The sequence below is a fragment of the Neofelis nebulosa genome, chromosome 13, assembly GCF_028018385.1.
Source record: "Neofelis nebulosa isolate mNeoNeb1 chromosome 13, mNeoNeb1.pri, whole genome shotgun sequence".
Lineage (NCBI taxonomy): Eukaryota > Metazoa > Chordata > Mammalia > Carnivora > Felidae > Neofelis > Neofelis nebulosa.
The window spans coordinates 110,293-133,456 of record NC_080794.1 but is presented as its reverse complement, the minus strand read 5'-3'; the positions used below and the strand labels follow the sequence as shown (position 1 = coordinate 133,456).

Sequence of the window (23,164 nt, the reverse complement as noted above, 5' to 3'; positions counted from 1 at the left end):
CTTCACGAGGGGCACGCTCCCCGCTCCCCGCTCCCCGCACCCGGCCAGATCCCACTGCACCGGCTGGAAGCCACGTCCCAGCTTTGCACCTTTCCTGAGACACCACCCACACCGGCACCCGCACCCGCACGGAGGGGTGGGGGGGTGTGCGGTGAGGGCGGGACCGGAGGCTGGCGCCCGGGGACTGGAGGGTGGGGGCTGGGTGGGTGGATGCGAGAACCAGGAGCGGGCGGGCGGGGCCGCGAGACCCCAGACTCCCACTCCGCCACACGCCTGGGCTCCCTGGGTCCTGGACCTCTCCCCTCCCTCGAGCCCTCATCCCCAGGCAGGGTCCCTGGCATTTCGCGAGGCCCCGCTAGGGCAGCGGGCTCGGGCTGTTGATGTTCACTGGGGGCGCTGGCGCCTCCGGGGTGGGTATGCACCAGGTGGGGCAGACGGGAGGAGAAGGCCGGGTGGCTGGCTGCGCTCGCCCTGGGGCTGGGGAGGAGGCGCCGACACCCCGGCGGGGCGGGCCCCGGAAGGCACGGCCGGCCGGATGCCCCACGCTCGCTTCCACCCTCTTGCCAGTGAGTAGCCCGACCTGGTGCGGTGACGTGCGGTCCGGTGCGGTGCCGGATGGAAGCGGAGGCGGGCGTGGGGCCAAGCCGGGAGCGGCCTGCAAGAGTCCCGGGATCGGAGAACGCCGGGGCTTGCGCCTCAGCGCCTTGCCAGGGTCCTCTTGCGCGGCCTCCGCCACCCGCCCGGGGCCCGCGGCGGAGGGCGGCGGCAGGCAGGCAGGCAGGCAGGCAGGCGCGTGCACGGGTGAAGCGCCGCACCCGCTGGGCTGGGGACGCGTGGAGCAGGCTCTTGAGGCGCCCAGCGCCAGCCGCCCGCGTCTACGGCCATACCACCCTGAACGCGCCCGATCTCGTCTGATCTCGGAAGCTAAGCAGGGTCGGGCCTGGTTAGTACTTGGATGGGAGACCGCCTGGGAATACCGGGTGCTGTAGGCTTTTTCGCTTTTGGCCTTTGGCCTTTGGCCTCCTTGACCTCTCCTTTGGCGCCCGCCGCCCCTCCCCCCCTCCCTCCCTGGGTCCCTCTCTCCCCAGGGAGCGCGGCTGCTGGGGCCAAACACATCCCAGCCACGGATCCCTCTGCCCCTCCCGGGCCAGCAAAGCAGCCTGGCCTGGCCTGGCCCGGCCCCGCCCCGCCCCGCCCCGCCCCGCCACGCACCCCAAGCCCGCACACAACCCCCCCCCTCCCCCCCCACCCGGCACTTCACGAGGGGCACGCTCCCCGCTCCCCGCTCCCCGCACCCGGCCAGATCCCACTGCACCGGCTGGAAGCCACGTCCCAGCTTTGCACCTTTCCTGAGACACCACCCACACCGGCACCCGCACCCGCACGGAGGGGTGGGGGGGTGTGCGGTGAGGGCGGGACCGGAGGCTGGCGCCCGGGGACTGGAGGGTGGGGGCTGGGTGGGTGGATGCGAGAACCAGGAGCGGGCGGGCGGGGCCGCGAGACCCCAGACTCCCACTCCGCCACACGCCTGGGCTCCCTGGGTCCTGGACCTCTCCCCTCCCTCGAGCCCTCATCCCCAGGCAGGGTCCCTGGCATTTCGCGAGGCCCCGCTAGGGCAGCGGGCTCGGGCTGTTGATGTTCACTGGGGGCGCTGGCGCCTCCGGGGTGGGTATGCACCAGGTGGGGCAGACGGGAGGAGAAGGCCGGGTGGCTGGCTGCGCTCGCCCTGGGGCTGGGGAGGAGGCGCCGACACCCCGGCGGGGCGGGCCCCGGAAGGCACGGCCGGCCGGATGCCCCACGCTCGCTTCCACCCTCTTGCCAGTGAGTAGCCCGACCTGGTGCGGTGACGTGCGGTCCGGTGCGGTGCCGGATGGAAGCGGAGGCGGGCGTGGGGCCAAGCCGGGAGCGGCCTGCAAGAGTCCCGGGATCGGAGAACGCCGGGGCTTGCGCCTCAGCGCCTTGCCAGGGTCCTCTTGCGCGGCCTCCGCCACCCGCCCGGGGCCCGCGGCGGAGGGCGGCGGCAGGCAGGCAGGCAGGCAGGCAGGCGCGTGCACGGGTGAAGCGCCGCACCCGCTGGGCTGGGGACGCGTGGAGCAGGCTCTTGAGGCGCCCAGCGCCAGCCGCCCGCGTCTACGGCCATACCACCCTGAACGCGCCCGATCTCGTCTGATCTCGGAAGCTAAGCAGGGTCGGGCCTGGTTAGTACTTGGATGGGAGACCGCCTGGGAATACCGGGTGCTGTAGGCTTTTTCGCTTTTGGCCTTTGGCCTTTGGCCTCCTTGACCTCTCCTTTGGCGCCCGCCGCCCCTCCCCCCCTCCCTCCCTGGGTCCCTCTCTCCCCAGGGAGCGCGGCTGCTGGGGCCAAACACATCCCAGCCACGGATCCCTCTGCCCCTCCCGGGCCAGCAAAGCAGCCTGGCCTGGCCTGGCCCGGCCCCGCCCCGCCCCGCCCCGCCCCGCCACGCACCCCAAGCCCGCACACAACCCCCCCCCTCCCCCCCCACCCGGCACTTCACGAGGGGCACGCTCCCCGCTCCCCGCTCCCCGCACCCGGCCAGATCCCACTGCACCGGCTGGAAGCCACGTCCCAGCTTTGCACCTTTCCTGAGACACCACCCACACCGGCACCCGCACCCGCACGGAGGGGTGGGGGGGTGTGCGGTGAGGGCGGGACCGGAGGCTGGCGCCCGGGGACTGGAGGGTGGGGGCTGGGTGGGTGGATGCGAGAACCAGGAGCGGGCGGGCGGGGCCGCGAGACCCCAGACTCCCACTCCGCCACACGCCTGGGCTCCCTGGGTCCTGGACCTCTCCCCTCCCTCGAGCCCTCATCCCCAGGCAGGGTCCCTGGCATTTCGCGAGGCCCCGCTAGGGCAGCGGGCTCGGGCTGTTGATGTTCACTGGGGGCGCTGGCGCCTCCGGGGTGGGTATGCACCAGGTGGGGCAGACGGGAGGAGAAGGCCGGGTGGCTGGCTGCGCTCGCCCTGGGGCTGGGGAGGAGGCGCCGACACCCCGGCGGGGCGGGCCCCGGAAGGCACGGCCGGCCGGATGCCCCACGCTCGCTTCCACCCTCTTGCCAGTGAGTAGCCCGACCTGGTGCGGTGACGTGCGGTCCGGTGCGGTGCCGGATGGAAGCGGAGGCGGGCGTGGGGCCAAGCCGGGAGCGGCCTGCAAGAGTCCCGGGATCGGAGAACGCCGGGGCTTGCGCCTCAGCGCCTTGCCAGGGTCCTCTTGCGCGGCCTCCGCCACCCGCCCGGGGCCCGCGGCGGAGGGCGGCGGCAGGCAGGCAGGCAGGCAGGCAGGCGCGTGCACGGGTGAAGCGCCGCACCCGCTGGGCTGGGGACGCGTGGAGCAGGCTCTTGAGGCGCCCAGCGCCAGCCGCCCGCGTCTACGGCCATACCACCCTGAACGCGCCCGATCTCGTCTGATCTCGGAAGCTAAGCAGGGTCGGGCCTGGTTAGTACTTGGATGGGAGACCGCCTGGGAATACCGGGTGCTGTAGGCTTTTTCGCTTTTGGCCTTTGGCCTTTGGCCTCCTTGACCTCTCCTTTGGCGCCCGCCGCCCCTCCCCCCCTCCCTCCCTGGGTCCCTCTCTCCCCAGGGAGCAAGGCTGCTGGGGCCAAACACATCCCAGCCACGGATCCCTCTGCCCCTCCCGGGCCAGCAAAGCAGCCTGGCCTGGCCTGGCCCGGCCCCGCCCCGCCCCGCCCCGCCCCGCCACGCACCCCAAGCCCGCACACAACCCCCCCCCTCCCCCCCCACCCGGCACTTCACGAGGGGCACGCTCCCCGCTCCCCGCTCCCCGCACCCGGCCAGATCCCACTGCACCGGCTGGAAGCCACGTCCCAGCTTTGCACCTTTCCTGAGACACCACCCACACCGGCACCCGCACCCGCACGGAGGGGTGGGGGGGGTGTGCGGTGAGGGCGGGACCGGAGGCTGGCGCCCGGGGACTGGAGGGTGGGGGCTGGGTGGGTGGATGCGAGAACCAGGAGCGGGCGGGCGGGGCCGCGAGACCCCAGACTCCCACTCCGCCACACGTCTGGGCTCCCTGGGTCCTGGACCTCTCCCCTCCCTCGAGCCCTCATCCCCAGGCAGGGTCCCTGGCATTTCGCGAGGCCCCGCTAGGGCAGCGGGCTCGGGCTGTTGATGTTCACTGGGGGCGCTGGCGCCTCCGGGGTGGGTATGCACCAGGTGGGGCAGACGGGAGGAGAAGGCCGGGTGGCTGGCTGCGCTCGCCCTGGGGCTGGGGAGGAGGCGCCGACACCCCGGCGGGGCGGGCCCCGGAAGGCACGGCCGGCCGGATGCCCCACGCTCGCTTCCACCCTCTTGCCAGTGAGTAGCCCGACCTGGTGCGGTGACGTGCGGTCCGGTGCGGTGCCGGATGGAAGCGGAGGCGGGCGTGGGGCCAAGCCGGGAGCGGCCTGCAAGAGTCCCGGGATCGGAGAACGCCGGGGCTTGCGCCTCAGCGCCTTGCCAGGGTCCTCTTGCGCGGCCTCCGCCACCCGCCCGGGGCCCGCGGCGGAGGGCGGCGGCAGGCAGGCAGGCAGGCAGGCAGGCGCGTGCACGGGTGAAGCGCCGCACCCGCTGGGCTGGGGACGCGTGGAGCAGGCTCTTGAGGCGCCCAGCGCCAGCCGCCCGCGTCTACGGCCATACCACCCTGAACGCGCCCGATCTCGTCTGATCTCGGAAGCTAAGCAGGGTCGGGCCTGGTTAGTACTTGGATGGGAGACCGCCTGGGAATACCGGGTGCTGTAGGCTTTTTCGCTTTTGGCCTTTGGCCTTTGGCCTCCTTGACCTCTCCTTTGGCGCCCGCCGCCCCTCCCCCCCTCCCTCCATGGGTCCCTCTCTCCCCAGGGAGCGCGGCTGCTGGGGCCAAACACATCCCAGCCACGGATCCCTCTGCCCCTCCCGGGCCAGCAAAGCAGCCTGGCCTGGCCTGGCCCGGCCCCGCCCCGCCCCGCCCCGCCACGCACCCCAAGCCCGCACACAACCCCCCCCCTCCCCCCCCACCCGGCACTTCACGAGGGGCACGCTCCCCGCTCCCCGCTCCCCGCACCCGGCCAGATCCCACTGCACCGGCTGGAAGCCACGTCCCAGCTTTGCACCTTTCCTGAGACACCACCCACACCGGCACCCGCACCCGCACGGAGGGGTGGGGGGGTGTGCGGTGAGGGCGGGACCGGAGGCTGGCGCCCGGGGACTGGAGGGTGGGGGCTGGGTGGGTGGATGCGAGAACCAGGAGCGGGCGGGCGGGGCCGCGAGACCCCAGACTCCCACTCCGCCACACGCCTGGGCTCCCTGGGTCCTGGACCTCTCCCCTCCCTCGAGCCCTCATCCCCAGGCAGGGTCCCTGGCATTTCGCGAGGCCCCGCTAGGGCAGCGGGCTCGGGCTGTTGATGTTCACTGGGGGCGCTGGCGCCTCCGGGGTGGGTATGCACCAGGTGGGGCAGACGGGAGGAGAAGGCCGGGTGGCTGGCTGCGCTCGCCCTGGGGCTGGGGAGGAGGCGCCGACACCCCGGCGGGGCGGGCCCCGGAAGGCACGGCCGGCCGGATGCCCCACGCTCGCTTCCACCCTCTTGCCAGTGAGTAGCCCGACCTGGTGCGGTGACGTGCGGTCCGGTGCGGTGCCGGATGGAAGCGGAGGCGGGCGTGGGGCCAAGCCGGGAGCGGCCTGCAAGAGTCCCGGGATCGGAGAACGCCGGGGCTTGCGCCTCAGCGCCTTGCCAGGGTCCTCTTGCGCGGCCTCCGCCACCCGCCCGGGGCCCGCGGCGGAGGGCGGCGGCAGGCAGGCAGGCAGGCAGGCAGGTGCGTGCACGGGTGAAGCGCCGCACCCGCTGGGCTGGGGACGCGTGGAGCAGGCTCTTGAGGCGCCCAGCGCCAGCCGCCCGCGTCTACGGCCATACCACCCTGAACGCGCCCGATCTCGTCTGATCTCGGAAGCTAAGCAGGGTCGGGCCTGGTTAGTACTTGGATGGGAGACCGCCTGGGAATACCGGGTGCTGTAGGCTTTTTCGCTTTTGGCCTTTGGCCTTTGGCCTCCTTGACCTCTCCTTTGGCGCCCGCCGCCCCTCCCCCCTCCCTCCCTGGGTCCCTCTCTCCCCAGGGAGCGCGGCTGCTGGGGCCAAACACATCCCAGCCACGGATCCCTCTGCCCCTCCCGGGCCAGCAAAGCAGCCTGGCCTGGCCTGGCCCGGCCCCGCCCCGCCCCGCCCCGCCACGCACCCCAAGCCCGCACACAACCCCCCCCTCCCCCCCCACCCGGCACTTCACGAGGGGCACGCTCCCCGCTCCCCGCACCCGGCCAGATCCCACTGCACCGGCTGGAAGCCACGTCCCAGCTTTGCACCTTTCCTGAGACACCACCCACACCGGCACCCGCACCCGCACGGAGGGGTGGGGGGGGTGTGCGGTGAGGGCGGGACCGGAGGCTGGCGCCCGGGGACTGGAGGGTGTGGGCTGGGTGGGTGGATGCGAGAACCAGGAGCGGGCGGGCGGGGCCGCGAGACCCCAGACTCCCACTCCGCCACACGCCTGGGCTCCCTGGGTCCTGGACCTCTCCCCTCCCTCGAGCCCTCATCCCCAGGCAGGGTCCCTGGCATTTCGCGAGGCCCCGCTAGGGCAGCGGGCTCGGGCTGTTGATGTTCACTGGGGGCGCTGGCGCCTCCGGGGTGGGTATGCACCAGGTGGGGCAGACGGGAGGAGAAGGCCGGGTGGCTGGCTGCGCTCGCCCTGGGGCTGGGGAGGAGGCGCCGACACCCCGGCGGGGCGGGCCCCGGAAGGCACGGCCGGCCGGATGCCCCACGCTCGCTTCCACCCTCTTGCCAGTGAGTAGCCCGACCTGGTGCGGTGACGTGCGGTCCGGTGCGGTGCCGGATGGAAGCGGAGGCGGGCGTGGGGCCAAGCCGGGAGCGGCCTGCAAGAGTCCCGGGATCGGAGAACGCCGGGGCTTGCGCCTCAGCGCCTTGCCAGGGTCCTCTTGCGCGGCCTCCGCCACCCGCCCGGGGCCCGCGGCGGAGGGCGGCGGCAGGCAGGCAGGCAGGCAGGCAGGCGCGTGCACGGGTGAAGCGCCGCACCCGCTGGGCTGGGGACGCGTGGAGCAGGCTCTTGAGGCGCCCAGCGCCAGCCGCCCGCGTCTACGGCCATACCACCCTGAACGCGCCCGATCTCGTCTGATCTCGGAAGCTAAGCAGGGTCGGGCCTGGTTAGTACTTGGATGGGAGACCGCCTGGGAATACCGGGTGCTGTAGGCTTTTTCGCTTTTGGCCTTTGGCCTTTGGCCTCCTTGACCTCTCCTTTGGCGCCCGCCGCCCCTCCCCCCCTCCCTCCCTGGGTCCCTCTCTCCCCAGGGAGCGCGGCTGCTGGGGCCAAACACATCCCAGCCACGGATCCCTCTGCCCCTCCCGGGCCAGCAAAGCAGCCTGGCCTGGCCTGGCCCGGCCCCGCCCCGCCCCGCCCCGCCCCGCCACGCACCCCAAGCCCGCACACAACCCCCCCCCTCCCCCCCCACCCGGCACTTCACGAGGGGCACGCTCCCCGCTCCCCGCTCCCCGCACCCGGCCAGATCCCACTGCACCGGCTGGAAGCCACGTCCCAGCTTTGCACCTTTCCTGAGACACCACCCACACCGGCACCCGCACCCGCACGGAGGGGTGGGGGGGTGTGCGGTGAGGGCGGGACCGGAGGCTGGCGCCCGGGGACTGGAGGGTGGGGGCTGGGTGGGTGGATGCGAGAACCAGGAGCGGGCGGGCGGGGCCGCGAGACCCCAGACTCCCACTCCGCCACACGCCTGGGCTCCCTGGGTCCTGGACCTCTCCCCTCCCTCGAGCCCTCATCCCCAGGCAGGGTCCCTGGCATTTCGCGAGGCCCCGCTAGGGCAGCGGGCTCGGGCTGTTGATGTTCACTGGGGGCGCTGGCGCCTCCGGGGTGGGTATGCACCAGGTGGGGCAGACGGGAGGAGAAGGCCGGGTGGCTGGCTGCGCTCGCCCTGGGGCTGGGGAGGAGGCGCCGACACCCCGGCGGGGCGGGCCCCGGAAGGCACGGCCGGCCGGATGCCCCACGCTCGCTTCCACCCTCTTGCCAGTGAGTAGCCCGACCTGGTGCGGTGACGTGCGGTCCGGTGCGGTGCCGGATGGAAGCGGAGGCGGGCGTGGGGCCAAGCCGGGAGCGGCCTGCAAGAGTCCCGGGATCGGAGAACGCCGGGGCTTGCGCCTCAGCGCCTTGCCAGGGTCCTCTTGCGCGGCCTCCGCCACCCGCCCGGGGCCCGCGGCGGAGGGCGGCGGCAGGCAGGCAGGCAGGCAGGCAGGCGCGTGCACGGGTGAAGCGCCGCACCCGCTGGGCTGGGGACGCGTGGAGCAGGCTCTTGAGGCGCCCAGCGCCAGCCGCCCGCGTCTACGGCCATACCACCCTGAACGCGCCCGATCTCGTCTGATCTCGGAAGCTAAGCAGGGTCGGGCCTGGTTAGTACTTGGATGGGAGACCGCCTGGGAATACCGGGTGCTGTAGGCTTTTTCGCTTTTGGCCTTTGGCCTTTGGCCTCCTTGACCTCTCCTTTGGCGCCCGCCGCCCCTCCCCCCTCCCTCCCTGGGTCCCTCTCTCCCCAGGGAGCAAGGCTGCTGGGGCCAAACACATCCCAGCCACGGATCCCTCTGCCCCTCCCGGGCCAGCAAAGCAGCCTGGCCTGGCCTGGCCCGGCCCCGCCCCGCCCCGCCCCGCCCCGCCACGCACCCCAAGCCCGCACACAACCCCCCCCCTCCCCCCCCACCCGGCACTTCACGAGGGGCACGCTCCCCGCTCCCCGCTCCCCGCACCCGGCCAGATCCCACTGCACCGGCTGGAAGCCACGTCCCAGCTTTGCACCTTTCCTGAGACACCACCCACACCGGCACCCGCACCCGCACGGAGGGGTGGGGGGGGTGTGCGGTGAGGGCGGGACCGGAGGCTGGCGCCCGGGGACTGGAGGGTGGGGGCTGGGTGGGTGGATGCGAGAACCAGGAGCGGGCGGGCGGGGCCGCGAGACCCCAGACTCCCACTCCGCCACACGTCTGGGCTCCCTGGGTCCTGGACCTCTCCCCTCCCTCGAGCCCTCATCCCCAGGCAGGGTCCCTGGCATTTCGCGAGGCCCCGCTAGGGCAGCGGGCTCGGGCTGTTGATGTTCACTGGGGGCGCTGGCGCCTCCGGGGTGGGTATGCACCAGGTGGGGCAGACGGGAGGAGAAGGCCGGGTGGCTGGCTGCGCTCGCCCTGGGGCTGGGGAGGAGGCGCCGACACCCCGGCGGGGCGGGCCCCGGAAGGCACGGCCGGCCGGATGCCCCACGCTCGCTTCCACCCTCTTGCCAGTGAGTAGCCCGACCTGGTGCGGTGACGTGCGGTCCGGTGCGGTGCCGGATGGAAGCGGAGGCGGGCGTGGGGCCAAGCCGGGAGCGGCCTGCAAGAGTCCCGGGATCGGAGAACGCCGGGGCTTGCGCCTCAGCGCCTTGCCAGGGTCCTCTTGCGCGGCCTCCGCCACCCGCCCGGGGCCCGCGGCGGAGGGCGGCGGCAGGCAGGCAGGCAGGCAGGCAGGCGCGTGCACGGGTGAAGCGCCGCACCCGCTGGGCTGGGGACGCGTGGAGCAGGCTCTTGAGGCGCCCAGCGCCAGCCGCCCGCGTCTACCGCCATACCACCCTGAACGCGCCCGATCTCGTCTGATCTCGGAAGCTAAGCAGGGTCGGGCCTGGTTAGTACTTGGATGGGAGACCGCCTGGGAATACCGGGTGCTGTAGGCTTTTTCGCTTTTGGCCTTTGGCCTTTGGCCTCCTTGACCTCTCCTTTGGCGCCCGCCGCCCCTCCCCCCCTCCCTCCCTGGGTCCCTCTCTCCCCAGGGAGCGCGGCTGCTGGGGCCAAACACATCCCAGCCACGGATCCCTCTGCCCCTCCCGGGCCAGCAAAGCAGCCTGGCCTGGCCTGGCCCGGCCCCGCCCCGCCCCGCCCCGCCACGCACCCCAAGCCCGCACACAACCCCCCCCCTCCCCCCCCACCCGGCACTTCACGAGGGGCACGCTCCCCGCTCCCCGCTCCCCGCACCCGGCCAGATCCCACTGCACCGGCTGGAAGCCACGTCCCAGCTTTGCACCTTTCCTGAGACACCACCCACACCGGCACCCGCACCCGCACGGAGGGGTGGGGGGGTGTGCGGTGAGGGCGGGACCGGAGGCTGGCGCCCGGGGACTGGAGGGTGGGGGCTGGGTGGGTGGATGCGAGAACCAGGAGCGGGCGGGCGGGGCCGCGAGACCCCAGACTCCCACTCCGCCACACGCCTGGGCTCCCTGGGTCCTGGACCTCTCCCCTCCCTCGAGCCCTCATCCCCAGGCAGGGTCCCTGGCATTTCGCGAGGCCCCGCTAGGGCAGCGGGCTCGGGCTGTTGATGTTCACTGGGGGCGCTGGCGCCTCCGGGGTGGGTATGCACCAGGTGGGGCAGACGGGAGGAGAAGGCCGGGTGGCTGGCTGCGCTCGCCCTGGGGCTGGGGAGGAGGCGCCGACACCCCGGCGGGGCGGGCCCCGGAAGGCACGGCCGGCCGGATGCCCCACGCTCGCTTCCACCCTCTTGCCAGTGAGTAGCCCGACCTGGTGCGGTGACGTGCGGTCCGGTGCGGTGCCGGATGGAAGCGGAGGCGGGCGTGGGGCCAAGCCGGGAGCGGCCTGCAAGAGTCCCGGGATCGGAGAACGCCGGGGCTTGCGCCTCAGCGCCTTGCCAGGGTCCTCTTGCGCGGCCTCCGCCACCCGCCCGGGGCCCGCGGCGGAGGGCGGCGGCAGGCAGGCAGGCAGGCAGGCAGGCGCGTGCACGGGTGAAGCGCCGCACCCGCTGGGCTGGGGACGCGTGGAGCAGGCTTTTGAGGCGCCCAGCGCCAGCCGCCCGCGTCTACGGCCATACCACCCTGAACGCGCCCGATCTCGTCTGATCTCGGAAGCTAAGCAGGGTCGGGCCTGGTTAGTACTTGGATGGGAGACCGCCTGGGAATACCGGGTGCTGTAGGCTTTTTCGCTTTTGGCCTTTGGCCTTTGGCCTCCTTGACCTCTCCTTTGGCGCCCGCCGCCCCTCCCCCCTCCCTCCCTGGGTCCCTCTCTCCCCAGGGAGCGCGGCTGCTGGGGCCAAACACATCCCAGCCACGGATCCCTCTGCCCCTCCCGGGCCAGCAAAGCAGCCTGGCCTGGCCTGGCCCGGCCCCGCCCCGCCCCGCCCCACCACGCACCCCAAGCCCGCACACAACCCCCCCCCTCCCCCCCCACCCGGCACTTCACGAGGGGCACGCTCCCCGCTCCCCGCTCCCCGCACCCGGCCAGATCCCACTGCACCGGCTGGAAGCCACGTCCCAGCTTTGCACCTTTCCTGAGACACCACCCACACCGGCACCCGCACCCGCACGGAGGGGTGGGGGGGTGTGCGGTGAGGGCGGGACCGGAGGCTGGCGCCCGGGGACTGGAGGGTGGGGGCTGGGTGGGTGGATGCGAGAACCAGGAGCGGGCGGGCGGGGCCGCGAGACCCCAGACTCCCACTCCGCCACACGTCTGGGCTCCCTGGGTCCTGGACCTCTCCCCTCCCTCGAGCCCTCATCCCCAGGCAGGGTCCCTGGCATTTCGCGAGGCCCCGCTAGGGCAGCGGGCTCGGGCTGTTGATGTTCACTGGGGGCGCTGGCGCCTCCGGGGTGGGTATGCACCAGGTGGGGCAGACGGGAGGAGAAGGCCGGGTGGCTGGCTGCGCTCGCCCTGGGGCTGTGGAGGAGGCGCCGACACCCCGGCGGGGCGGGCCCCGGAAGGCACGGCCGGCCGGATGCCCCACGCTCGCTTCCACCCTCTTGCCAGTGAGTAGCCCGACCTGGTGCGGTGACGTGCGGTCCGGTGCGGTGCCGGATGGAAGCGGAGGCGGGCGTGGGGCCAAGCCGGGAGCGGCCTGCAAGAGTCCCGGGATCGGAGAACGCCGGGGCTTGCGCCTCAGCGCCTTGCCAGGGTCCTCTTGCGCGGCCTCCGCCACCCGCCCGGGGCCCGCGGCGGAGGGCGGCGGCAGGCAGGCAGGCAGGCAGGCAGGCGCGTGCACGGGTGAAGCGCCGCACCCGCTGGGCTGGGGACGCGTGGAGCAGGCTCTTGAGGCGCCCAGCGCCAGCCGCCCGCGTCTACGGCCATACCACCCTGAACGCGCCCGATCTCGTCTGATCTCGGAAGCTAAGCAGGGTCGGGCCTGGTTAGTACTTGGATGGGAGACCGCCTGGGAATACCGGGTGCTGTAGGCTTTTTCGCTTTTGGCCTTTGGCCTTTGGCCTCCTTGACCTCTCCTTTGGCGCCCGCCGCCCCTCCCCCCCTCCCTCCCTGGGTCCCTCTCTCCCCAGGGAGCGCGGCTGCTGGGGCCAAACACATCCCAGCCACGGATCCCTCTGCCCCTCCCGGGCCAGCAAAGCAGCCTGGCCTGGCCTGGCCCGGCCCCGCCCCGCCCCGCCCCGCCCCGCCACGCACCCCAAGCCCGCACACAACCCCCCCCCTCCCCCCCCACCCGGCACTTCACGAGGGGCACGCTCCCCGCTCCCCGCTCCCCGCACCCGGCCAGATCCCACTGCACCGGCTGGAAGCCACGTCCCAGCTTTGCACCTTTCCTGAGACACCACCCACACCGGCACCCGCACCCGCACGGAGGGGTGGGGGGGGTGTGCGGTGAGGGCGGGACCGGAGGCTGGCGCCCGGGGACTGGAGGGTGGGGGCTGGGTGGGTGGATGCGAGAACCAGGAGCGGGCGGGCGGGGCCGCGAGACCCCAGACTCCCACTCCGCCACACGTCTGGGCTCCCTGGGTCCTGGACCTCTCCCCTCCCTCGAGCCCTCATCCCCAGGCAGGGTCCCTGGCATTTCGCGAGGCCCCGCTAGGGCAGCGGGCTCGGGCTGTTGATGTTCACTGGGGGCGCTGGCGCCTCCGGGGTGGGTATGCACCAGGTGGGGCAGACGGGAGGAGAAGGCCGGGTGGCTGGCTGCGCTCGCCCTGGGGCTGGGGAGGAGGCGCCGACACCCCGGCGGGGCGGGCCCCGGAAGGCACGGCCGGCCGGATGCCCCACGCTCGCTTCCACCCTCTTGCCAGTGAGTAGCCCGACCTGGTGCGGTGACGTGCGGTCCGGTGCGGTGCCGGATGGAAGCGGAGGCGGGCGTGGGGCCAAGCCGGGAGCGGCCTGCAAGAGTCCCGGGATCGGAGAACGCCGGGGCTTGCGCCTCAGCGCCTTGCCAGGGTCCTCTTGCGCGGCCTCCGCCACCCGCCCGGGGCCCGCGGCGGAGGGCGGCGGCAGGCAGGCAGGCAGGCAGGCAGGCGCGTGCACGGGTGAAGCGCCGCACCCGCTGGGCTGGGGACGCGTGGAGCAGGCTCTTGAGGCGCCCAGCGCCAGCCGCCCGCGTCTACCGCCATACCACCCTGAACGCGCCCGATCTCGTCTGATCTCGGAAGCTAAGCAGGGTCGGGCCTGGTTAGTACTTGGATGGGAGACCGCCTGGGAATACCGGGTGCTGTAGGCTTTTTCGCTTTTGGCCTTTGGCCTTTGGCCTCCTTGACCTCTCCTTTGGCGCCCGCCGCCCCTCCCCCCCTCCCTCCCTGGGTCCCTCTCTCCCCAGGGAGCGCGGCTGCTGGGGCCAAACACATCCCAGCCACGGATCCCTCTGCCCCTCCCGGGCCAGCAAAGCAGCCTGGCCTGGCCTGGCCCGGCCCCGCCCCGCCCCGCCCCGCCACGCACCCCAAGCCCGCACACAACCCCCCCCCTCCCCCCCCACCCGGCACTTCACGAGGGGCACGCTCCCCGCTCCCCGCTCCCCGCACCCGGCCAGATCCCACTGCACCGGCTGGAAGCCACGTCCCAGCTTTGCACCTTTCCTGAGACACCACCCACACCGGCACCCGCACCCGCACGGAGGGGTGGGGGGGTGTGCGGTGAGGGCGGGACCGGAGGCTGGCGCCCGGGGACTGGAGGGTGGGGGCTGGGTGGGTGGATGCGAGAACCAGGAGCGGGCGGGCGGGGCCGCGAGACCCCAGACTCCCACTCCGCCACACGCCTGGGCTCCCTGGGTCCTGGACCTCTCCCCTCCCTCGAGCCCTCATCCCCAGGCAGGGTCCCTGGCATTTCGCGAGGCCCCGCTAGGGCAGCGGGCTCGGGCTGTTGATGTTCACTGGGGGCGCTGGCGCCTCCGGGGTGGGTATGCACCAGGTGGGGCAGACGGGAGGAGAAGGCCGGGTGGCTGGCTGCGCTCGCCCTGGGGCTGGGGAGGAGGCGCCGACACCCCGGCGGGGCGGGCCCCGGAAGGCACGGCCGGCCGGATGCCCCACGCTCGCTTCCACCCTCTTGCCAGTGAGTAGCCCGACCTGGTGCGGTGACGTGCGGTCCGGTGCGGTGCCGGATGGAAGCGGAGGCGGGCGTGGGGCCAAGCCGGGAGCGGCCTGCAAGAGTCCCGGGATCGGAGAACGCCGGGGCTTGCGCCTCAGCGCCTTGCCAGGGTCCTCTTGCGCGGCCTCCGCCACCCGCCCGGGGCCCGCGGCGGAGGGCGGCGGCAGGCAGGCAGGCAGGCAGGCAGGCGCGTGCACGGGTGAAGCGCCGCACCCGCTGGGCTGGGGACGCGTGGAGCAGGCTTTTGAGGCGCCCAGCGCCAGCCGCCCGCGTCTACGGCCATACCACCCTGAACGCGCCCGATCTCGTCTGATCTCGGAAGCTAAGCAGGGTCGGGCCTGGTTAGTACTTGGATGGGAGACCGCCTGGGAATACCGGGTGCTGTAGGCTTTTTCGCTTTTGGCCTTTGGCCTTTGGCCTCCTTGACCTCTCCTTTGGCGCCCGCCGCCCCTCCCCCCTCCCTCCCTGGGTCCCTCTCTCCCCAGGGAGCGCGGCTGCTGGGGCCAAACACATCCCAGCCACGGATCCCTCTGCCCCTCCCGGGCCAGCAAAGCAGCCTGGCCTGGCCTGGCCCGGCCCCGCCCCGCCCCGCCCCACCACGCACCCCAAGCCCGCACACAACCCCCCCCCTCCCCCCCCACCCGGCACTTCACGAGGGGCACGCTCCCCGCTCCCCGCTCCCCGCACCCGGCCAGATCCCACTGCACCGGCTGGAAGCCACGTCCCAGCTTTGCACCTTTCCTGAGACACCACCCACACCGGCACCCGCACCCGCACGGAGGGGTGGGGGGGTGTGCGGTGAGGGCGGGACCGGAGGCTGGCGCCCGGGGACTGGAGGGTGGGGGCTGGGTGGGTGGATGCGAGAACCAGGAGCGGGCGGGCGGGGCCGCGAGACCCCAGACTCCCACTCCGCCACACGTCTGGGCTCCCTGGGTCCTGGACCTCTCCCCTCCCTCGAGCCCTCATCCCCAGGCAGGGTCCCTGGCATTTCGCGAGGCCCCGCTAGGGCAGCGGGCTCGGGCTGTTGATGTTCACTGGGGGCGCTGGCGCCTCCGGGGTGGGTATGCACCAGGTGGGGCAGACGGGAGGAGAAGGCCGGGTGGCTGGCTGCGCTCGCCCTGGGGCTGTGGAGGAGGCGCCGACACCCCGGCGGGGCGGGCCCCGGAAGGCACGGCCGGCCGGATGCCCCACGCTCGCTTCCACCCTCTTGCCAGTGAGTAGCCCGACCTGGTGCGGTGACGTGCGGTCCGGTGCGGTGCCGGATGGAAGCGGAGGCGGGCGTGGGGCCAAGCCGGGAGCGGCCTGCAAGAGTCCCGGGATCGGAGAACGCCGGGGCTTGCGCCTCAGCGCCTTGCCAGGGTCCTCTTGCGCGGCCTCCGCCACCCGCCCGGGGCCCGCGGCGGAGGGCGGCGGCAGGCAGGCAGGCAGGCAGGCAGGCGCGTGCACGGGTGAAGCGCCGCACCCGCTGGGCTGGGGACGCGTGGAGCAGGCTCTTGAGGCGCCCAGCGCCAGCCGCCCGCGTCTACGGCCATACCACCCTGAACGCGCCCGATCTCGTCTGATCTCGGAAGCTAAGCAGGGTCGGGCCTGGTTAGTACTTGGATGGGAGACCGCCTGGGAATACCGGGTGCTGTAGGCTTTTTCGCTTTTGGCCTTTGGCCTTTGGCCTCCTTGACCTCTCCTTTGGCGCCCGCCGCCCCTCCCCCCCTCCCTCCCTGGGTCCCTCTCTCCCCAGGGAGCGCGGCTGCTGGGGCCAAACACATCCCAGCCACGGATCCCTCTGCCCCTCCCGGGCCAGCAAAGCAGCCTGGCCTGGCCTGGCCCGGCCCCGCCCCGCCCCGCCCCGCCACGCACCCCAAGCCCGCACACAATCCCCCCCTCCCCCCCCACCCGGCACTTCACGAGGGGCACGCTCCCCGCTCCCCGCTCCCCGCACCCGGCCAGATCCCACTGCACCGGCTGGAAGCCACGTCCCAGCTTTGCACCTTTCCTGAGACACCACCCACACCGGCACCCGCACCCGCACGGAGGGGTGGGGGGGTGTGCGGTGAGGGCGGGACCGGAGGCTGGCGCCCGGGGACTGGAGGGTGGGGGCTGGGTGGGTGGATGCGAGAACCAGGAGCGGGCGGGCGGGGCCGCGAGACCCCAGACTCCCACTCCGCCACACGCCTGGGCTCCCTGGGTCCTGGACCTCTCCCCTCCCTCGAGCCCTCATCCCCAGGCAGGGTCCCTGGCATTTCGCGAGGCCCCGCTAGGGCAGCGGGCTCGGGCTGTTGATGTTCACTGGGGGCGCTGGCGCCTCCGGGGTGGGTATGCACCAGGTGGGGCAGACGGGAGGAGAAGGCCGGGTGGCTGGCTGCGCTCGCCCTGGGGCTGGGGAGGAGGCGCCGACACCCCGGCGGGGCGGGCCCCGGAAGGCACGGCCGGCCGGATGCCCCACGCTCGCTTCCACCCTCTTGCCAGTGAGTAGCCCGACCTGGTGCGGTGACGTGCGGTCCGGTGCGGTGCCGGATGGAAGCGGAGGCGGGCGTGGGGCCAAGCCGGGAGCGGCCTGCAAGAGTCCCGGGATCGGAGAACGCCGGGGCTTGCGCCTCAGCGCCTTGCCAGGGTCCTCTTGCGCGGCCTCCGCCACCCGCCCGGGGCCCGCGGCGGAGGGCGGCGGCAGGCAGGCAGGCAGGCAGGCAGGCGCGTGCACGGGTGAAGCGCCGCACCCGCTGGGCTGGGGACGCGTGGAGCAGGCTCTTGAGGCGCCCAGCGCCAGCCGCCCGCGTCTACGGCCATACCACCCTGAACGCGCCCGATCTCGTCTGATCTCGGAAGCTAAGCAGGGTCGGGCCTGGTTAGTACTTGGATGGGAGACCGCCTGGGAATACCGGGTGCTGTAGGCTTTTTCGCTTTTGGCCTTTGGCCTTTGGCCTCCTTGACCTCTCCTTTGGCGCCCGCCGCCCCTCCCCCCTCCCTCCCTGGGTCCCTCTCTCCCCAGGGAGCGCGGCTGCTGGGGCCAAACACATCCCAGCCACGGATCCCTCTGCCCCTCCCGGGCCAGCAAAGCAGCCTGGCCTGGCCTGGCCCGGCCCCGCCCCGCCCCGCCCCGCCACGCACCCCAAGCCCGCACACAACCCCCCCCCTCCCCCCCCACCCGGCACTTCACGAGGGGCACGCTCCCCGCTCCCCGCTCCCCGCACCCGGCCAGATCCCACTGCACCGGCTGGAAGCCACGTCCCAGCTTTGCACCTTTCCTGAGACACCACCCCACACCGGCACCCGCACCCGCACGGAGGGGTGGGGGGGTGTGCGGTGAGGGCGGGACCGGAGGCTGGCGCCCGGGGACTGGAGGGTGGGGGCTGGGTGGGTGGATGCGAGAACCAGGAGCGGGCGGGCGGGGCCGCGAGACCCCAGACTCCCACTCCGCCACACGTCTGGGCTCCCTGGGTCCTGGACCTCTCCCCTCCCTCGAGCCCTCATCCCCAGGCAGGGTCCCTGGCATTTCGCGAGGCCCCGCTAGGGCAGCGGGCTCGGGCTGTTGATGTTCACTGGGGGCGCTGGCGCCTCCGGGGTGGGTATGCACCAGGTGGGGCAGATGGGAGGAGAAGGCCGTGTGGCTGGCTGCGCTCGCCCTGGGGCTGGGGAGGAGGCGCCGACACCCCGGCGGGGCGGGCCCCGGAAGGCACGGCCGGCCGGATGCCCCACGCTCGCTTCCACCCTCTTGCCAGTGAGTAGCCCGACCTGGTGCGGTGACGTGCGGTCCGGTGCGGTGCCGGATGGAAGCGGAGGCGGGCGTGGGGCCAAGCCGGGAGCGGCCTGCAAGAGTCCCGGGATCGGAGAACGCCGGGGCTTGCGCCTCAGCGCCTTGCCAGGGTCCTCTTGCGCGGCCTCCGCCACCCGCCCGGGGCCCGCGGCGGAGGGCGGCGGCAGGCAGGCAGGCAGGCAGGCAGGCGCGTGCACGGGTGAAGCGCCGCACCCGCTGGGCTGGGGACGCGTGGAGCAGGCTCTTGAGGCGCCCAGCGCCAGCCGCCCGCGTCTACGGCCATACCACCCTGAACGCGCCCGATCTCGTCTGATCTCGGAAGCTAAGCAGGGTCGGGCCTGGTTAGTACTTGGATGGGAGACCGCCTGGGAATACCGGGTGCTGTAGGCTTTTTCGCTTTTGGCCTTTGGCCTTTGGCCTCCTTGACCTCTCCTTTGGCGCCCGCCGCCCCTCCCCCCCTCCCTCCCTGGGTCCCTCTCTCCCCAGGGAGCGCGGCTGCTGGGGCCAAACACATCCCAGCCACGGATCCCTCTGCCCCTCCCGGGCCAGCAAAGCAGCCTGGCCTGGCCTGGCCCGGCCCCGCCCCGCCCCGCCCCGCCACGCACCCCAAGCCCGCACACACCCCCCCCCTCCCCCCTCACCCGGCACTTCACGAGGGGCACGCTCCCCGCTCCCCGCTCCCCGCACCCGGCCAGATCCCACTGCACCGGCTGGAAGCCACGTCCCAGCTTTGCACCTTTCCTGAGACACCACCCACACCGGCACCCGCACCCGCACGGAGGGGTGGGGGGGTGTGCGGTGAGGGCGGGACCGGAGGCTGGCGCCCGGGGACTGGAGGGTGGGGGCTGGGTGGGTGGATGCGAGAACCAGGAGCGGGCGGGCGGGGCCGCGAGACCCCAGACTCCCACTCCGCCACACGCCTGGGCTCCCTGGGTCCTGGACCTCTCCCCTCCCTCGAGCCCTCATCCCCAGGCAGGGTCCCTGGCATTTCGCGAGGCCCCGCTAGGGCAGCGGGCTCGGGCTGTTGATGTTCACTGGGGGCGCTGGCGCCTCCGGGGTGGGTATGCACCAGGTGGGGCAGACGGGAGGAGAAGGCCGGGTGGCTGGCTGCGCTCGCCCTGGGGCTGGGGAGGAGGCGCCGACACCCCGGCGGGGCGGGCCCCGGAAGGCACGGCCGGCCGGATGCCCCACGCTCGCTTCCACCCTCTTGCCAGTGAGTAGCCCGACCTGGTGCGGTGACGTGCGGTCCGGTGCGGTGCCGGATGGAAGCGGAGGCGGGCGTGGGGCCAAGCCGGGAGCGGCCTGCAAGAGTCCCGGGATCGGAGAACGCCGGGGCTTGCGCCTCAGCGCCTTGCCAGGGTCCTCTTGCGCGGCCTCCGCCACCCGCCCGGGGCCCGCGGCGGAGGGCGGCGGCAGGCAGGCAGGCAGGCAGGCAGGCGCGTGCACGGGTGAAGCGCCGCACCCGCTGGGCTGGGGACGCGTGGAGCAGGCTCTTGAGGCGCCCAGCGCCAGCCGCCCGCGTCTACGGCCATACCACCCTGAACGCGCCCGATCTCGTCTGATCTCGGAAGCTAAGCAGGGTCGGGCCTGGTTAGTACTTGGATGGGAGACCGCCTGGGAATACCGGGTGCTGTAGGCTTTTTCGCTTTTGGCCTTTGGCCTTTGGCCTCCTTGACCTCTCCTTTGGCGCCCGCCGCCCCTCCCCCCCTCCCTCCCTGGGTCCCTCTCTCCCCAGGGAGCGCGGCTGCTGGGGCCAAACACATCCCAGCCACGGATCCCTCTGCCCCTCCCGGGCCAGCAAAGCAGCCTGGCCTGGCCTGGCCCGGCCCCGCCCCGCCCCGCCCCGCCACGCACCCCAAGCCCGCACACAACCCCCCCCCTCCCCCCCCACCCGGCACTTCACGAGGGGCACGCTCCCCGCTCCCCGCTCCCCGCACCCGGCCAGATCCCACTGCACCGGCTGGAAGCCACGTCCCAGCTTTGCACCTTTCCTGAGACACCACCCACACCGGCACCCGCACCCGCACGGAGGGGTGGGGGGGTGTGCGGTGAGGGCGGGACCGGAGGCTGGCGCCCGGGGACTGGAGGGTGGGGGCTGGGTGGGTGGATGCGAGAACCAGGAGCGGGCGGGCGGGGCCGCGAGACCCCAGACTCCCACTCCGCCACACGCCTGGGCTCCCTGGGTCCTGGACCTCTCCCCTCCCTCGAGCCCTCATCCCCAGGCAGGGTCCCTGGCATTTCGCGAGGCCCCGCTAGGGCAGCGGGCTCGGGCTGTTGATGTTCACTGGGGGCGCTGGCGCCTCCGGGGTGGGTATGCACCAGGTGGGGCAGACGGGAGGAGAAGGCCGGGTGGCTGGCTGCGCTCGCCCTGGGGCTGGGGAGGAGGCGCCGACACCCCGGCGGGGCGGGCCCCGGAAGGCACGGCCGGCCGGATGCCCCACGCTCGCTTCCACCCTCTTGCCAGTGAGTAGCCCGACCTGGTGCGGTGACGTGCGGTCCGGTGCGGTGCCGGATGGAAGCGGAGGCGGGCGTGGGGCCAAGCCGGGAGCGGCCTGCAAGAGTCCCGGGATCGGAGAACGCCGGGGCTTGCGCCTCAGCGCCTTGCCAGGGTCCTCTTGCGCGGCCTCCGCCACCCGCCCGGGGCCCGCGGCGGAGGGCGGCGGCAGGCAGGCAGGCAGGCAGGCAGGCGCGTGCACGGGTGAAGCGCCGCACCCGCTGGGCTGGGGACGCGTGGAGCAGGCTTTTGAGGCGCCCAGCGCCAGCCGCCCGCGTCTACGGCCATACCACCCTGAACGCGCCCGATCTCGTCTGATCTCGGAAGCTAAGCAGGGTCGGGCCTGGTTAGTACTTGGATGGGAGACCGCCTGGGAATACCGGGTGCTGTAGGCTTTTTCGCTTTTGGCCTTTGGCCTTTGGCCTCCTTGACCTCTCCTTTGGCGCCCGCCGCCCCTCCCCCCTCCCTCCCTGGGTCCCTCTCTCCCCAGGGAGCGCGGCTGCTGGGGCCAAACACATCCCAGCCACGGATCCCTCTGCCCCTCCCGGGCCAGCAAAGCAGCCTGGCCTGGCCTGGCCCGGCCCCGCCCCGCCCCGCCCCGCCACGCACCCCAAGCCCGCACACAACCCCCCCCCTCCCCCCCCACCCGGCACTTCACGAGGGGCACGCTCCCCGCTCCCCGCTCCCCGCACCCGGCCAGATCCCACTGCACCGGCTGGAAGCCACGTCCCAGCTTTGCACCTTTCCTGAGACACCACCCACACCGGCACCCGCACCCGCACGGAGGGGTGGGGGGGTGTGCGGTGAGGGCGGGACCGGAGGCTGGCGCCCGGGGACTGGAGGGTGGGGGCTGGGTGGGTGGATGCGAGAACCAGGAGCGGGCGGGCGGGGCCGCGAGACCCCAGACTCCCACTCCGCCACACGTCTGGGCTCCCTGGGTCCTGGACCTCTCCCCTCCCTCGAGCCCTCATCCCCAGGCAGGGTCCCTGGCATTTCGCGAGGCCCCGCTAGGGCAGCGGGCTCGGGCTGTTGATGTTCACTGGGGGCGCTGGCGCCTCCGGGGTGGGTATGCACCAGGTGGGGCAGACGGGAGGAGAAGGCCGGGTGGCTGGCTGCGCTCGCCCTGGGGCTGGGGAGGAGGCGCCGACACCCCGGCGGGGCGGGCCCCGGAAGGCACGGCCGGCCGGATGCCCCACGCTCGCTTCCACCCTCTTGCCAGTGAGTAGCCCGACCTGGTGCGGTGACGTGCGGTCCGGTGCGGTGCCGGATGGAAGCGGAGGCGGGCGTGGGGCCAAGCCGGGAGCGGCCTGCAAGAGTCCCGGGATCGGAGAACGCCGGGGCTTGCGCCTCAGCGCCTTGCCAGGGTCCTCTTGCGCGGCCTCCGCCACCCGCCCGGGGCCCGCGGCGGAGGGCGGCGGCAGGCAGGCAGGCAGGCAGGCAGGCGCGTGCACGGGTGAAGCGCCGCACCCGCTGGGCTGGGGACGCGTGGAGCAGGCTCTTGAGGCGCCCAGCGCCAGCCGCCCGCGTCTACGGCCATACCACCCTGAACGCGCCCGATCTCGTCTGATCTCGGAAGCTAAGCAGGGTCGGGCCTGGTTAGTACTTGGATGGGAGACCGCCTGGGAATACCGGGTGCTGTAGGCTTTTTCGCTTTTGGCCTTTGGCCTTTGGCCTCCTTGACCTCTCCTTTGGCGCCCGCCGCCCCTCCCCCCCTCCCTCCCTGGGTCCCTCTCTCCCCAGGGAGCGCGGCTGCTGGGGCCAAACACATCCCAGCCACGGATCCCTCTGCCCCTCCCGGGCCAGCAAAGCAGCCTGGCCTGGCCTGGCCCGGCCCCGCCCCGCCCCGCCCCGCCACGCACCCCAAGCCCGCACACAATCCCCCCCTCCCCCCCCACCCGGCACTTCACGAGGGGCACGCTCCCCGCTCCCCGCTCCCCGCACCCGGCCAGATCCCACTGCACCGGCTGGAAGCCACGTCCCAGCTTTGCACCTTTCCTGAGACACCACCCACACCGGCACCCGCACCCGCACGGAGGGGTGGGGGGGTGTGCGGTGAGGGCGGGACCGGAGGCTGGCGCCCGGGGACTGGAGGGTGGGGGCTGGGTGGGTGGATGCGAGAACCAGGAGCGGGCGGGCGGGGCCGCGAGACCCCAGACTCCCACTCCGCCACACGCCTGGGCTCCCTGGGTCCTGGACCTCTCCCCTCCCTCGAGCCCTCATCCCCAGGCAGGGTCCCTGGCATTTCGCGAGGCCCCGCTAGGGCAGCGGGCTCGGGCTGTTGATGTTCACTGGGGGCGCTGGCGCCTCCGGGGTGGGTATGCACCAGGTGGGGCAGACGGGAGGAGAAGGCCGGGTGGCTGGCTGCGCTCGCCCTGGGGCTGGGGAGGAGGCGCCGACACCCCGGCGGGGCGGGCCCCGGAAGGCACGGCCGGCCGGATGCCCCACGCTCGCTTCCACCCTCTTGCCAGTGAGTAGCCCGACCTGGTGCGGTGACGTGCGGTCCGGTGCGGTGCCGGATGGAAGCGGAGGCGGGCGTGGGGCCAAGCC

General features: G+C 73.6%; 18 non-coding genes across 18 annotated transcripts; all 18 read left to right on the top strand.

Annotated features, from left to right (window-relative positions):
• Nucleotides 1-873: 873 nt before the first annotated feature.
• Nucleotides 874-992, top strand: LOC131493826 (5S ribosomal RNA). Its single transcript, XR_009252908.1, has one exon. It is a non-coding gene; the product is annotated as a 5S ribosomal RNA (ribosomal RNA).
• A 1,136-nt stretch (nucleotides 993-2,128) lies between these two features.
• On the top strand, nucleotides 2,129-2,247 carry LOC131493825 (5S ribosomal RNA). Its single transcript, XR_009252907.1, has one exon. It is a non-coding gene; the product is annotated as a 5S ribosomal RNA (ribosomal RNA).
• A 1,136-nt stretch (nucleotides 2,248-3,383) lies between these two features.
• On the top strand, nucleotides 3,384-3,502 carry LOC131493824 (5S ribosomal RNA). The gene has a single exon (XR_009252906.1). It is a non-coding gene; the product is annotated as a 5S ribosomal RNA (ribosomal RNA).
• A 1,137-nt stretch (nucleotides 3,503-4,639) lies between these two features.
• LOC131493823 (5S ribosomal RNA) lies at nucleotides 4,640-4,758 on the top strand. The gene has a single exon (XR_009252905.1). It is a non-coding gene; the product is annotated as a 5S ribosomal RNA (ribosomal RNA).
• Nucleotides 4,759-5,889: 1,131 nt separating this feature from the next.
• Nucleotides 5,890-6,008, top strand: LOC131493822 (5S ribosomal RNA). Its single transcript, XR_009252904.1, has one exon. It is a non-coding gene; the product is annotated as a 5S ribosomal RNA (ribosomal RNA).
• A 1,123-nt stretch (nucleotides 6,009-7,131) lies between these two features.
• On the top strand, nucleotides 7,132-7,250 carry LOC131493821 (5S ribosomal RNA). Its single transcript, XR_009252903.1, has one exon. It is a non-coding gene; the product is annotated as a 5S ribosomal RNA (ribosomal RNA).
• A 1,136-nt stretch (nucleotides 7,251-8,386) lies between these two features.
• LOC131493820 (5S ribosomal RNA) lies at nucleotides 8,387-8,505 on the top strand. Its single transcript, XR_009252902.1, has one exon. It is a non-coding gene; the product is annotated as a 5S ribosomal RNA (ribosomal RNA).
• Nucleotides 8,506-9,641: 1,136 nt separating this feature from the next.
• LOC131494169 (5S ribosomal RNA) lies at nucleotides 9,642-9,760 on the top strand. The gene has a single exon (XR_009253234.1). It is a non-coding gene; the product is annotated as a 5S ribosomal RNA (ribosomal RNA).
• A 1,131-nt stretch (nucleotides 9,761-10,891) lies between these two features.
• Nucleotides 10,892-11,010, top strand: LOC131493819 (5S ribosomal RNA). The gene has a single exon (XR_009252901.1). It is a non-coding gene; the product is annotated as a 5S ribosomal RNA (ribosomal RNA).
• Nucleotides 11,011-12,140: 1,130 nt separating this feature from the next.
• Nucleotides 12,141-12,259, top strand: LOC131493818 (5S ribosomal RNA). The gene has a single exon (XR_009252900.1). It is a non-coding gene; the product is annotated as a 5S ribosomal RNA (ribosomal RNA).
• A 1,137-nt stretch (nucleotides 12,260-13,396) lies between these two features.
• Nucleotides 13,397-13,515, top strand: LOC131494168 (5S ribosomal RNA). Its single transcript, XR_009253233.1, has one exon. It is a non-coding gene; the product is annotated as a 5S ribosomal RNA (ribosomal RNA).
• A 1,131-nt stretch (nucleotides 13,516-14,646) lies between these two features.
• Nucleotides 14,647-14,765, top strand: LOC131493816 (5S ribosomal RNA). The gene has a single exon (XR_009252898.1). It is a non-coding gene; the product is annotated as a 5S ribosomal RNA (ribosomal RNA).
• A 1,130-nt stretch (nucleotides 14,766-15,895) lies between these two features.
• LOC131493815 (5S ribosomal RNA) lies at nucleotides 15,896-16,014 on the top strand. Its single transcript, XR_009252897.1, has one exon. It is a non-coding gene; the product is annotated as a 5S ribosomal RNA (ribosomal RNA).
• A 1,130-nt stretch (nucleotides 16,015-17,144) lies between these two features.
• Nucleotides 17,145-17,263, top strand: LOC131493813 (5S ribosomal RNA). Its single transcript, XR_009252896.1, has one exon. It is a non-coding gene; the product is annotated as a 5S ribosomal RNA (ribosomal RNA).
• A 1,131-nt stretch (nucleotides 17,264-18,394) lies between these two features.
• LOC131493812 (5S ribosomal RNA) lies at nucleotides 18,395-18,513 on the top strand. Its single transcript, XR_009252895.1, has one exon. It is a non-coding gene; the product is annotated as a 5S ribosomal RNA (ribosomal RNA).
• A 1,130-nt stretch (nucleotides 18,514-19,643) lies between these two features.
• LOC131493811 (5S ribosomal RNA) lies at nucleotides 19,644-19,762 on the top strand. Its single transcript, XR_009252894.1, has one exon. It is a non-coding gene; the product is annotated as a 5S ribosomal RNA (ribosomal RNA).
• A 1,131-nt stretch (nucleotides 19,763-20,893) lies between these two features.
• LOC131493810 (5S ribosomal RNA) lies at nucleotides 20,894-21,012 on the top strand. Its single transcript, XR_009252893.1, has one exon. It is a non-coding gene; the product is annotated as a 5S ribosomal RNA (ribosomal RNA).
• A 1,130-nt stretch (nucleotides 21,013-22,142) lies between these two features.
• Nucleotides 22,143-22,261, top strand: LOC131493809 (5S ribosomal RNA). The gene has a single exon (XR_009252892.1). It is a non-coding gene; the product is annotated as a 5S ribosomal RNA (ribosomal RNA).
• The last annotated feature ends 903 nt before the right edge of the window (nucleotides 22,262-23,164 follow it).